The 15,058-nt window shown below is 40.2% G+C and overlaps 1 pseudogene across 1 annotated transcript in view; it reads right to left on the reverse strand.

Moving 5' to 3' along the window:
* The window catches only part of LOC308611648 (centrosomal protein of 78 kDa-like), a 400,758-nt pseudogene extending 386,591 nt beyond the window's left edge, over positions 1-14,167 (reverse strand). The window contains exons 1-3 of the transcript in view: positions 14,114-14,167; positions 13,597-14,000; positions 10,324-10,496 (exon numbers count right to left, since the gene is read on the reverse strand). The product of the transcript in view is annotated as a centrosomal protein of 78 kDa-like (transcript). The remainder of the gene's footprint in view (positions 1-10,323; positions 10,497-13,596; positions 14,001-14,113) is intronic.
* Between the last annotated feature and the right edge of the window lie 891 nt (positions 14,168-15,058).

Below are 15,058 nucleotides of genomic sequence, written 5' to 3' on the forward strand. Positions count from 1 at the left end.
TCCCAAAGCAATGTAACCCCTATCAAAATGCCAATGGTATTTTTCACAGAATTAGAACAAATAATCCTAAAATTTGTATAGAATCATCCAAACAAACAAACAACCTCCAATAACCAAAGCTATATTGAGAAAGAAAAACAAACCTGGTGGTATGACATGCACTGATCTCAGACTATACTACAAAGCTATAGTAATCAAAACAGTATGGTATTAGCATAACAACAGACACATAGGTCAGTGGAATAGAGAGCCCAGAAATGAACCCACAGTTATGTGATCAATTAATCTACAACAAAGGAGGCAAGAACATACAATGAAATAAAGACAATAAATGGTGTTAGGAAAATTGGACAACTACCTGCAAAAGAGTGAAACTGAATTATTTCCTTATACCATATATAAAAATAAATTTAAAATGGATTAAAGACTCACATTTAAGACCTGAAACCATAAAACCCCTAGGAAAAATACATTGACATCGATCTTAGCAATATTTTTGGGGGGTCTATCTCCTCAGGCATGGCCAACAGAAGTAAAATTAAACAAGTGTCATTATATCAAACTGAAAGCTTTTGCAGAGAGGAGAAAACCATCACAAAATGAAAAGGTAACTTACTGAATGAAAGATTTTTTCAAATGATATATCTGATAAGGAGTTAATATCCAAATTATCTAAAGAAATCATACAATTTAATATCAAAAAACCCCAGATATTCCAATTTAAAAATGGGCAGAGAACCTGAACTGGTTACTTTTTAAAGTGTTTGATACAGTACTTAGATGCATTCTTTTTTCATTAGCCTTGAATATCAATACTCTTAACATCTCCGTTTATAAATGAAGAAATTAAGGAATGGAGAGATAAATGACTTGTCTAAGGTACAAAGCTTATTACAAAAAAGATTATACTAAACCAGACCTCTGATTCAGATTCCTATACTTTAATCATTAGGGCTTACTGCAGAAGATTAGAGACAGAATTTGACATTGAAAGCTTAGATTCCAGTTTTTAATGAGACTTCTTCACCATGCCTTTATGTCTAAGGGAAAAAATTCTGGTCTGTACTGCCATTAATGATAATACTGCTTTAGAGAAATGTTCTGGAGGGAAAGGATATTATTCAAATTTATTTTTAAAGTGTTTTTTCTGGTTTGACTTTGTTTCTTAATTTTCTCATGCTAGGATGGGAGGGCAAACAAAACCTAAACTAACAATACCAACTATACGTGTGTGTGTGTGTGTGTGAGAGAGTGTGCCTGTACTTATAAGTATGAAAATACAACTTACAAGAAAAGGCAAGACCAGAATCTATAAGGCTAAGGATTTTGACTTTATCTTAGATGCAAGAGAAAGCAATTAAATGAAAAGATAGTTGTGTAGATACTAGGCTGTTCAAGTAGAGCAAAGGAGAAATGGTAGTGGCTAAGACGGTGGCAATGAAGATGAAGAGAAACATTATATATGTGATGAGAGAGAGAGAGATGAGATTCCAGAGGACCTAATGATGCAGTCTATGCAGAAAGTGAACAAAAGGAAGGAACTGAGGATCATTCCCAGGTTTTTGCATGGAGTTACTTTTTGTGTGAATCATGGCACCATTCACTGAGGAAGAAAAGATTTGCAGGATGGAAAAGTTTGGAAGAAGGAATCATTGAAGTTTCATTTTAGACATCTTAGTTGTAGAGACGTCAAGCAGTGTTCCTCATATTTCTCCAATGAAAAGAATCACCTGGGGATCTTATTGCACATATGGATTATCACCTTTTCTGCTAGAACTTCTGGTTTGGTAGTCTGAGTTGAACACAAAGTACTAGATTTTCTCACACTGCAGAAGAAAAAAAAACACACTGAAGGAGGTGGGAAAGAGCTAACCTAAGTAACTTTGGAAAACAGTATTTTAATATACTGTGATTAACCATGCACAATATATACTGAAAAGCTAAAGACAAAAAGAAATGTACACAAATATTGAACTTGTTAGTAAATTTATTTTTCACACGTGTACAGGTTAATGATTTTTAAATATTTTATGTGTATTCCAGAATTGAGCAAATGAATAGACTGCAAATAATGAGAATCAGGTTTCTAATTGTTAAAGAGTGACAAATAAGGAAAGGGTAAGGGAGGCTAGAATAAACCCTGTGCTGTTGGATTGGAATCAAGGTATCAATTTGAATTCATATATCAATTTGAAGTTATATATATATGTAGATAGACAGATGATAATGTGTGTGCGTGCACACGTGTGTGTATATACACACACACCCAGATAGATAATATGAAAATAGAGATACTTGTATATTTTTATGTATTCGTATATATATTTTTAGCTCTCTCTGCTGAAAACACAATCAGGTAGCTTGGATAGTGATAAATCCACCTCATACCAAGATTCTGGTTTCTGAATACCATTATTAATGCAAGGAACAAGAACTCCATGGAGAAATGACTGATTCAAGGCTGAGACAGAGGAAAGTAAAAGATGGGTCTGGAGCACTTTGTGGTGTCAGAAAGTAAGATATTACTCCAACAATTGTATGGCCATGTAGGAAAAATATAGGAGACAGCTGGAAGGAGTACCAGTGACCAAATATGGAACACTTTGAGAAACAAAACAATTAATGATAGTAATAAATTTTAACCCGTAGAATAAAATAATTATCCACAAGTTCACACTGATGTATGTATATATATGAACAAATAACCAGATAAATACATAAATGAAGGAGAAGAACAGCTCTTTCTTATACTCAAATTATAGTTAATAAATGTAGAGGGAATGATGGGGATAGAAAATGAACAATCATCAAACACCACAGTAATGGGTGGAGTCAAAAATTATTGATGGATGCTAAAATTAGTATGGGAAAATTAAACAAGAAGCAGAATATTTCAACAATCTCAAATAATTACAAAGGGAAAAATAGTGATTTTGCAGCTATCATTATAACTAAGTCATCAAAGTTAGCATCCCCAGTAGTGAGACATACAGATTTGTTTGTACCTCTAATATGTACTGAAAATGGCATAATATCTCTCCTGAAGTGTTCTTGTCAAGAAATACATATCCTCAGTCTAACCATGAGAAAATATCAAACAAACCCTATTTGAGAAAAATTCTACAAAATGACTGGCTAAGATTTTCCATTAGTTCAAGGTCATAACAGACAAAAAAAGACTGAGGAACTATCCTAGATTAGAGAAGAATGGGGAGATATGACAAGCAAATGCAATAAGGGATCCTAGATTTGAATCTGGACCGCAAGACAATAGGCAATATTTGAATACGAGTCTATAAATCATTAGTAGCATTGTGACAATGTAAACTTTCTGCTTTCAATAATTATACTCTAGTAATAGAAAATGTTAACATTTGGGGAAGCTGAGTAAAGGGTATATGGGAACTCATACTGCTATGTTTGAAGTTTTTTGATAAATAAGATTTGATAACACAGTTTTATAAAAACTTAGTTTGGACATTTCTGAACCTCTTTTTTGTTTCCTTATGGAAGAAAGTTGCTTGTTTAGGGATAATACTAAATCAATGGGGGTAAGATTTACACAGGACCAACCCTAACATTCATAGTGTGTGGCACAGGAAACAACTTTGAATGGCCATTTCAAGGAACAATATACTTAAGTGTATACAATGAGTAAAATGGATGAACTACACAAATTAATGAGTTGAAAAACCATAGAATCATAGAATTTTCTCACTGTAAAGGCTCTTACTTTCATAACTTTTCAGTTCCTATGGGTAAATACCAAAGAGCAGGATTACTAGATCACTGTATGGTAAAAGTACGTTTATTTTGGCAGAAACTGCCAAGTATCCCGCTAGCCACAAATGAGAATTCCAATTGTTCTGCATCATCACCAACTTCGGTATTTCAGTTTGGGGATTTTAGCCATTTAAATAGGTGTGTAGTGGTATCTCATTATCGTTCTAATTCAAAATTCACTGATGACATGGAATGTGTAGCATCTTTTCATATGCTTATTTGCCATGTGCCTATTTTCTTTGTTTAACCATAGTAGTTTTTTTTTTTTTTTAACCAAGGCCTGCTAACTCTTGTCCTCCTATGTCTATTTATGTTGTCTTTTTTCTTTCTTTCTTTTTTTGAACTTTTGATCATTTAGTCTTTTTCCTGGTTATGTCCAATTATTTTTTATACTAAAATTGGGCTTAACTTATTTTAGGAAACTATAAAGATACCTCCACATTCTGGATGTTGTTATCTTTCTCTTGAAAAGATTTACTTTGGCCCATGGCAGACAGTTACTATAGGGACTGGTAACCTTAGTCCATTCTCTGTTTGAGCTCATTCAAAGCCGTTTTTCAGTCTGTGTGAAGGTTGGTCTATTCCTGTCTTGTCCTTCCTCTACGGGTGTTGCCCTTTGGGATTACCATGTGAAAGTTTGGATTCTCCCTATTCCCAACTACCCTTGTATTTGTTAGGCTTTAAATGTAATGGTTCCCGCAGCCCTGTGAGACTAAAGATACACTTAGCTTCTCATTCCATTAGTTGTTGCCTTTAGCTTGAGCTGTTGCCCATTGGCTTCTGTGGTTAGAGTCTTTTGAACTCCTTGGCTTTTCAGTTCGTAGGCTGTAAGATTTGAATCAGCAAATGCCCCAAGGAGAAAAGCTGCACCAAATGTCAAGCTTGTGTATGTGTTTCCCTTCTCTCCACAACTTGGCCCACGTCTTGGTGTCTCTCTGACATTCAGATGGCAGCGAACAGATGTTTTCTTACTCTATCCAGCTTTTCTAAAATTTCTTTAGACTTCGCCTGATCTTATGTTATTATTGAACTACCATCTCAATTACCCCTAGGAAGAAAATTGACAATTTTATGTTTTATTTTTTTATTTTCTATATTACCTCAGTTTCTGTAGAGACCTTTTACCTCACTGTTCGGTCTAGTTCCTGTGTTAGCAGTAAGATGGAGATAAGCTGGAGGCTAAGAATACTGGGGGGAAATCACTGATGAATCATATGTCTCATTCTTTTTGTTTTTCCTCTCCTTATTTATTACTCTGGCAGCCTACACCTGCCTTTCTTCATTTGACCCAGTTGCCCAAATAAGAAACCCACTCTGGTAAAGACCTGACTTTACTCTCATAAATGTCTGCATGTTAGGATTAGCTAGATGATGAACACCATGCCAGAGTTCTTTGTGTGAGACTTTTGCAGACTTTTGTTAGCCCTTTAGTTTGCCTCTTGCAAATGCTGCTCAGATTGTTGAGGTTTTCTAAGATTCTGTAGGTCAAACCTCTCTACCTGCATATCAGATGAGCCCTTCTCTCTTTCCTGACTTCACTTGTGGGAGGTTAGCCCTCGGTTCTTCTTTTTCCTCATCCAATCATAATTGTTCATGAATTCCAAAAGGCCCTCAAAGTATCTATCGTCCCTTTCTCTCTTCTTTTTATCAACACTGCTAAATATTAACCATATATTTGCATACCTCTTTCTTACTTACAGTGGAATATTGGAAGGCTCGATCATTAAGTGTGAGCCCCACCAAACTAGGACTCATACAACACTCTCCTCCAGGCCAAAACTTTTGATATCCACTGGGTTTTTTTAATACTTTCTTATATGTAGCTAAATTTGTAAGGATTTAGTTAATGCCTGAGTTATGTGACAATAAGAAATCAGTCAAATTAGCACTACAGAAGTGCAGCTTAGACCTAGGGACCAGAACCAAGGACCACAAAAACCTGTTAACCAATAAGTTTCACTTGTACTTCATGTTTAACAACTGCTGAGGGTGAATGGGAAGTGAGGGAAAAAGAGTTTATCACAGAAACTTGCACTAAAATGAACAGGAAAATGACCCAGTTCCTGGTTCAAGTCACTGTAATCTGCTTCAATAAAGAATAACAGCACACAAGGAAAACAAACACTATATGATAGGAACAATGGATAATTAATTACCAGATCAGGGAGGACAGATTACACTTGCTATGGGATTTCATTAAAGAAGGATTCCAAAAAGTACTGGCTTCTTCTGAGAAGACTTCTCAGAACAGGTAGCATTTAAACTGAGTCTTGAACAAGTATATAGAGGGTAGGGAACAGGCCTTCCGGGCAGGGAACAGGCACAGTGTCAGGAATGGCACAAAGGGCTTATGGAATAGGGGACAAAAAAAAAAAAAAGCTGAACACAGGAGTGCTACGTGTTGGGGAATATGGGGGAAGGTTGGCTGAGGTTGGTTAAATGAAACATAATTAGACGGAAGAGAAAGTAGGTGCAAAGACACATGGAAGACTGTAGAAAGCCCCTGAAGATGGAGGTCAGCATAATAATATGAAGAACTCAGTGGTACTTTGACACTGTATGAATGTCTAGGTTTAAAAAAATCAGGAAAACACAATAAAAGAATAAACTACTGATATAATGATATGTAACCAGAGGCCAGATACCAAAGAATACACACTGTGTGTTTCCACGTATGTCATATATGGTGATAGAGGTCAGCTTAGGTGTTGCCCTGGGAGAGTATGGAACAGAAAGAAGTAACAGTGAACCGTGTAGGGTGTTAGAAATATTTTATAATATCTTGATCTGGTGTTGGATACATGGGTGCATAGAGGTGTAAAAATTCAGTTATTAGCAATGCAGTTAACCTACTAGAGTTTTTTTAATATATGCGTACATTAAAAAAAAGACTCTAGTAGGTTAATTAGGCTGTCAGTTGTATGAAGTAAATTTTGATCAAGGAATAGCCAAGGTAGTAATGCAGTAATAAGTTATAAATGTACTCACTGTGCTCTAGAATGTCACAATTGGAATACAAGAAATATGTGTAAGAAAAAAGACAAATATTCAACTTTGATGGTTGGATGAGCTGAATAAGTTAGATCACTCTACTTTCAATTTAAGAACTTGGCCAGTGTTTGGATACCTTTGAACAAAGAAAAAAAAGAAATACAATTTTTATTACGCATATACTATGTATCAATCCCTGACTTCTATTTTGACGCATATAAACATGGGAAATATTGCACCTTGTAACTGAGACAATGAAGATGAGTGAGGTAGCTGGTTTTGACACTAGAGGCTGAGAAAACCATCAGCTCATAATTGTAAGAAGTCTGAAGTCGGAGGAAAAGAATCAAGAGGAAATAGTGGTAAGTGCCAGGAGCTTCTGGAAACTACATCACAGATGAAGACTCCAGGATTGTTGAGCTTTCTAAGAGTCCCAATAACTCAGATAAAAACAGAGGGCTTAAAACTGAATCCTGGGGATATATGTATGCATATAGCTGATTCACTTTGTTACACAGCAGAAACTAACACAACACTGTAAAGCAATTATACTCCAATAAAGATGTAAAAAAAAAACAAAAAAAACACTGACGCCTGCAAAGTAACAGTTGTTAGGACAAACAGTAAAGAATTATAAGAAAAATAATCACATGCCTGTCCCAACAGAGAAATAGCCTAAGCTCCATCTCACCATTTCTCCGATTGGCCTTTCACAAAATACAGTCCCATCAGCTGAATATAGGTTTGTCAAGTAACTGTGAGTAAGACTGAATTAAACAAAAATAAATCAATTCCTTCCTCCAAAACTTTTCAGAGTATGTAATGAAACAAAGTGAAACTTGAATTTCATGTCGGGATGTAGAGTACAGTTCTTCCCAAATGCTTCTGTCCTGTAACTACATTAACATCATCTAAAACCAGTGTTCTGCAGGACAGAGATTGTGAAACGCTGCTCTCATCATGTAAGATATCAAGTCTTTCTGAAAATCCATTCTTCCTTCTGCCCTTTCTCCTGTTGTCCCTGTCACCTGGAATGTCTGTCCTAAGCTCCACCTGCCAAAACCCTACCCATTTTTAGGATCCAAGAGATAATAAAAGGCTTACATTACTGAAAGGCAGAGAAAGAAATCCCTTCCTAGGGATCTACATTTCCTTCCTAGGGAAAAGAAAAATTGTAAAGTATACCACGGTGACCTTAAGTCTATGAATGTAACTATGTTGTGTTACTTGGAGTTCTGTAAAAGTCAATGTGCTACAATATACATGGATATGAATGTTTGATCTCTTACAAGTAGAACTTGCTGATAACTTTCATCATGAGCGAGGTTAATGATTAAGGGAGCCATTGTATTTGGCTCAGCCCTTATAACTAGGGAATATTAAAATTGGAAAGGTCCCTAGATATTAGCAAATCTATCCACCTCATATTCTAAGTAAGGAAACTGAGACCTTCATAGATTGGATACTTATATTAACAAAGGAAAAGGATATAAGATTGGCAGACCTACCTTTTAGATTAAGAATTTTGAGATTTTTATAGACTACTAGGACATTATGTCCACTGATATTGAGACAATGTGTTTCTTAGTCATCATTTCCTATTGCACTGACCAAGCGAGGTGGCAGTCAGTAGTTGTACAAAGGGAAAAAGAAAACTTTAGAAACTCCAGATTTATATACACAGGGAAATTCATCATTCATGTTATTTAAGCTAACTGGATGCAGTTTATCAGCTACATTGAGGAATGGTGAAGTGAAGTGTCTTTACAATTAACATGTTAGTTTGTGTCATGACCTCCCTGGTGTTCAAGTGAGTTAACGGTTAGCACTCAACTAGGCACTTAAGAGTCCATTATAAATCTGGACTAAACATTTATTTGTGGCATCTTTATTCTTCTTTGGTGCCCTTAGGCAGAATTAGCCCTCTTATGTTTTGATAAATTCAAGTATTAAACAGGGCTAAGGTTTCACAAGTTCTTTGGCCTAAACATGGGGGTAAGGGAGACCAATGAGCTGGAGTACTTCTAGATTTAAGAATGGTCAGATTGAGGAAGAAGAGTCTTATGCCAGAGGTGAAAGAAGACTGATTATAATTACCTATTTTTAAAAATCCCAACCCTTTTCAATGTTCTAAAGTGATCAGGAAGTACATGGGTATGCTAGGAAGTAAGGGAGTCAAGCAAGAATATTCTCTAAGAGTTTGTGGATGGCAATGAAGAGGAAAGGAAGATAGAGACAATCCTGGAAAAGGTTTTGGTTGGCCATAATAATGAAGTCAGAAGGAGAAGAAGAAGAAGAAAAAGAAGAATGACACATGCAATGGGAAAGAGAAAGCAAGAATAGAGAAGCAAAAGGGAGAGTAGAAAAATGAGACAAATTTGGAGGAGGAAATGAGGAAGAAAACTGGGTGAAAGAAGGAAGCACTGATGGTAGACCACCTGACACTCAAACATTAACACGATGCACATTTAAGATGTGTCATCAATGGCCATGGTCATTACCCTCAAATAGTTTACAGTATGTGTTTCAGAGACATTTATAAATTGAAAATGACATTAAAATAAGTGCCAGGGTATAAGTATTCATGGAATTGTATGGGAGAATAAAATGTCCCCCGTCAAAGAGCCTTCTGAGACATCGGGAAAAAAGGAAAAACCTAAAAAGCATAAGACTCTTCCTATTTTCATTTCCAATGATACATCCCAATCTTGATGATCAATCAGCGATTTAAATATCAACTATAAACACAGTATTTTATGAGCTGCTATGCAGTGTACTAGAGCAATAGAACAGAGAGGACCTCAAACCCTCTGTTCCCTCAAATTGAAAGGCAGGCTTCCTGACCCCTCCAGACCACTACTGGACACAGGGAACACACACTAATGTTTCAGGACCCCAACTAGCAGTCACCTGCTTAGTGATTACTTCCATGACACACCCTCACTAACACCACTGACTTTCCTGCTCCTACGGGACATGACATAAATTTCCTATTTTAACACATACCACAGTGCAGTATGATTGCGGGTAGATGTTCTAACAACTTAAAAGAGAATGATGACTTTTTTGCTCTTTACATCTTGTTATTTCCCTACTCATAATATTTCTTGAAGAGAAACCATAAAAATATAAACAAACACAAAAAACAGATAATATACAAAACGTGTGCTTTGCACCTTAACACAAACTTAAGTAAAATGAGTTCTGACAGTATCCGGCATGACAAACTTCCATGGTACAAATGAGAATGGACCAAGGTTTGAGCAGGTACAGGAGACAATCCAGGCATGAACAACACCAAGGAAAGGTAGACAGGAAGTAACATGGTGCGTAGGAAATCACGAGACCAGTCTGATGGGAAGAGACTGAAACAAGACTGAAACTCACTTTCTAAACCTCCATCTCCAATTGGACAATTCACAAGACACAGGTGCACCAAAGTGGCCAAATAGTCAATCCCTTTAATGGGGAGGAACAGTTTAAAATTTTATTGCTTTAGTTTGCCCAAAAGTAACTATCAAATGTTGGCAGGACACAATGAAGGCTTACCTTTGTTAACATAGTTAAGTCTCTCTCTCTCACAACTAGCCCACTTGGCTCCACGTTCCTTAGCGCATCCGATGCACTTACACAGCGTTGATGGGCTTTACACAGCTGGAAGGTCACATCTTTATTTCTTATTGCAGGAACACAACATCTGGAAACTTTATTTCTATCGGAAGCTACAGAAAAATTATTGTAAAATGAGTCATTTAAACCATACATTTTATCACCTTTAAAAAGCATCTGCTCTGTGCTAAGGATTAGAAATGACTCCTGTCCTTAAAGCCTCATTAAGGAGGAAGATCTATAAACTCAAAATTTCAATCACATGAGATAAAGAACTATAACCTTTAAGCACAGAAGTGCCTATGGAGGCCAAAAGTTATATCTAAGTGACGGCTTCATGATAACCCTGAAGTACAGTCTAGAAAGATGAGGCTATGCAGAGTTGGAGTAGGAGGTGCATTAACTGCACAGGGAGCACCTGTGCAAAGACACTCAAGCCTGACACCTGCTGGGCACTGTAAATACTGCAGGTGGGGATGCCTAAAGACCAGGGGTCCAAGTGTGAGAAGAGACAGAAATAAAAATAGAGATGTTGGCCCAAGCAAGCCTGGGAGAGAGCATGGCTTGTATCCCACAGGTGATGAGGCCTGGGGCTACCACTGGCTGAGTAAGGGTGCCTCCGCTGATTAGAAAAAGGCGCCCCGCTGCTGAAGGACCAATTAGATAAAGGGAGTGATCACAAAAAGCTCCCCTTCCTCAAGGCCAAAGAGCCCCAGGAGGCTTGGCAAAGCACAGTTCAGACTACAGGCCTCTGTGCAGAGCACACGCTGGGCGGCTAGTATGCACTAACTCTGTGTGGGCAAGCCATTAGCAGCATTATTTTAGGCATATCTTGTCATGTTAGAAGATCACTCAACCCGAGTAGGCAGATGAACTTAGAGGAACTGAGACCAGGGGCCGTGAAACCACCCAGGAGTTTCTGCCATAGCCTGGGCAAAATGTAATATGGATGAAGAAGAAAATTTAGGAGGAGGCCAAAATTTACAAGATAGACCCACTGGATGCAAGACATAAAGAAAGTTCAGTGAAGGAACTCTGAAGAGAATGGGCTCTACAATAAATTTTTCTTACATTCAATGTCAAATATCAGGCAAAATTAAGTACAGTGGCCTTTAAGGTCCCTTCCAGCTCTAATTTCTTTTGATTTCTAACTTATTACTCTGGTTAAGTAAAGTCCCTTCAGAGGTACAGAACAGTTCTTATACCTGAATGGGACGCAAAGAATAATCTGACTTCTCTTCACCAGGGGAGGAGTTGAACTATCCTTGCAGAAGAGATAACAGATGGTGTGAACCCCAGATCCTAGAAAAGGGCCAGGCACACGATAAGTATTCAGCTTTTCAAAATCAAATGAACAATCATTTCCTGTCCTAGATCTTTACACCCTTCCTCTGCTGGCTACTTTCTCACAGCTTATAAACATCCTCAAATATACCCACTTAAAAATCTCTCAGACCTATGATTCTTTGGATCTTCTTGTGGATAACCTAAGTCTCTACCATGCCTTCAAACACCTCTCCTCCCCAAAAGCCCAGATCTGAACCTTGGGCCCAGACCTGTCTACCAGGCCCCTCTAAAGCACTGAAGATGAACTAAAATCCTCGCCCCACCCCCAATACCTTCCTACGGTGCTCTGTATCTCTCAAAAAGATGCAGCTGTAAACTGTCACCCACGCTTGCTGCCCTCCCTTTTCTAACTGGTCACCAGGCCCCACCCATTCTCTCTCAGATCTGCAAAATCCAGTCCAACCTTTTATAACTTAAGTGGGAACCTTAGATTACAATTCACCCTGCACTCAATCAAGTGCCTTGCACATGGAGGTCCGGGTAAGTCTCTAAACCAGAAGTCCATCTCACTGTTCTTTAGGGTTTCCCACAGCCTTCAGGATAAACATCTAAACTTCTGACAGGACAAACAAGGCCCCGTTCTGTTGGGCCCCACTAGGTTTCCAATATCAACTCTCATTTCTTTCCCAAACCCTGAGTTCCAGTCCTATACCTTAGTTTTGCCATATTTTCTTATATTTCTCAAACTTTGACACACACTGCTCCCTCCTGCCACCCCAGTAGCTTCTACATATCCTTAGAAAGGATGGCACCTCCTCCAAGAAGCCTACCCTGAACTTTCCCTTCCAAGATTCTGTGCTCTGCAAAGGGGAAAGGTGGGGGGGGGGATACATTAGGACTTTGGCATTAACATAGACACACGACTCTATATCAAATAGATCATCAACAAGGACCTACTGCACAGCACAGGGAACTCTACTCCATAGCCTGGAACAAACTGTACGGGAAAAGAATCTGAAAAGGAATGGATACATGTATAACGGAATCACTTTACTGTACACCTGAAACTAACACAATATTGTACATCAACTATCCTCCAATATAAAATAAAAATTAAATTAAAGAAAAAAGAGATTCTGTGCTCTATAGCACCAGAACTCACTTCTTCAGAGCACTGACTACTGTGCTTGTGTTTACTTGCTGCCCAGTAGAAGGGAAGATTACCTAGGGCAGAAGCATCCTCTCCAGCAGCCCTTGGTTCTGACAACTCATTCAAGTGCCAGGCTACTTTACACACATAACCTGCTTAATTCATTCTAAGAACCCACAGAAAGAGTGGTTATTAATGTCATTTTACAAGTGTGGGGATTGTAGTGCAAAAGAAACCTGCCCAGGCCACAGACAGCATAAGCCCTGGAATTCAAACCCTAGGCTGCCTTCACACCAGTGCTCTTTCCACTATATGATACGACTACTGAAAAACAGATTTTTTCTTTCCTGAGCCCTGTTTTAATGGAAAGGAAATGAAGCTGGGATATATCCATTTCCTAATCGCTTTGGTGTGTACCAGGCAAAGTCATTCAACAGACCAGGTAACATCTGTGCAACAATTAACGATGCTCCAAACTGTGCTAAGTGTTCTACTTTGTAGAGTCTAGAAGCATTAACACAGTGCATCCTTGTAACCGCCAGAGAGACTGGGTCCTGTTAAGCCCACGCTACAGATGAGAACACTGAGACCTTGAAGCCTTAAGGCACTCGGCCGGGGTCACCGAGCCGGCAGGAGTCCTAGGCCACACGCCCTGTCTAGTGCACGCACACCCGGTCACTGGGCACTGGTTCTAGTGCCCACCCTCCACCTTGCACCATTTAAAACCCCGCTTCTCAGTGCCCACACGAGGGGCCCTGGAAGCGGGAAGTACAAACCTGTCTCGACACGCCGTGGCTGGAAGAAGCTCTGGATACAGATCAGGGGCAGCGGGTGCTCAGGAGCGGCGCCCAGTGCACCCCGCGGAGGCGGTCGGCCTTAAGTCCAGCAGGCCCTCCTGTAGGGAAGCGCGCACGGAGGGCAGAGGCACCGAGTCCTGCAGCGCGCACAGGTCCTCAGAGCGCGGAAAGATATCGGCCACGCCGTCCCGGCGCAGCTTCACCAAGGGATCATGGCCCGAGCGCGGCCTCGGGGACGCTGGCTGCGGACATGATGCCCACACCCGCCTGGGGGCCCCGGCTCGCCTCCCGGCCCCTCGGGCGCCCACCGCCCGGCGGCTGCGGCCCCGCAGCGTGCGCAGGACCGGCGTCGCAGCCAGAAGACATAGGGCCACGGGCCCCAGCTACGCCAACCCCCCCATGCCGCGCTCCGGAGACCCCGCACGGCCTGGTGTTGGCGCACGCACCTACGCCCTCCACGCCGCGGGGCTGCCGTTTATAAGTCAGCGGGCGGGACCGTGGGGGCGGGGCTCGAGGACGTCAGCACGCTCGCCGTGCGTCGCGTCCGCATGCAGCCCTGTCTCCCATGGTGACGCGGCCTGAAGAGTAGGGGCTTGAGCTCTGAGACTAAGGCAGCGCGAAACGTTGGAGGTGTGGAGACTTTGGGGCTTCCAAAAAGCGTTTGCTGACTCATCCAAACAAAAGTGAGACCTGGTTGTATCAACGCATTTGAAAAGTAAACTCCCGTAAGTGTCTGTGCTCCCCCCGCCCAGGAGAGAGCGTGTATTCCGTGAGGGACACACGAAAGGCTGAGTGAACGTCTGCCTGTGGTCCCTTACCTGGTGCACGGGTGTGTGAATTTATGCGGAGAGCTCTTAATTTCCGTAGTTTCTGCTAACTTGACACGGTAGTTGGCAAATGGTGACGTGTTCCATGCATTCAGGACATGATCGTGGTTACTAATAATCACTTTGTTTTGTACTGACAACTCCACAGAGAATTTACTACTGAATATCCACTTTACAGAAGAGAAACTGAGGCGTAGGAAGTGAAGTGGCCGAGTAAGAGTAAGGACTCAGACAATTGGTGTTAGTAAATGAACCCTGCAAGGAGGCCGTTAGCCTGCGGTGGCTCTAGTGATGCGGCCGCCTACGTAAAGCAACCGAAATCTAAGCCTGTCAACGCCTCAGGGTGACGCACAGCGCTGAGGACAACCAGTCAGAAACCACCAACTAGGCTTTAAAGCGATAGCAAGTCAGTCATTTCCTTGCTTTGCTTCTGCCCTTTGAAACTAAAAATCTCTGCAGCTCCTGTGGCTGGAGTGCTCCTCACCACTTCCGCTTTGGCGGTGCCTGAATTGAATCTATTTTTGCTCACGTAAAGTCTTCTTTTAAACATGCCTCAGTTTGTCTTTTAACATTGGCCGTAGAAGTTGGATTTGTGTCCAGTTTCTAGAACAGTG

This window comes from Mesoplodon bidens (assembly GCF_964165515.1).
Source record: "Mesoplodon bidens genome assembly, contig: HAP1_SCAFFOLD_118, whole genome shotgun sequence".
Taxonomy (NCBI): Eukaryota; Metazoa; Chordata; class Mammalia; order Artiodactyla; family Ziphiidae; genus Mesoplodon; species Mesoplodon bidens.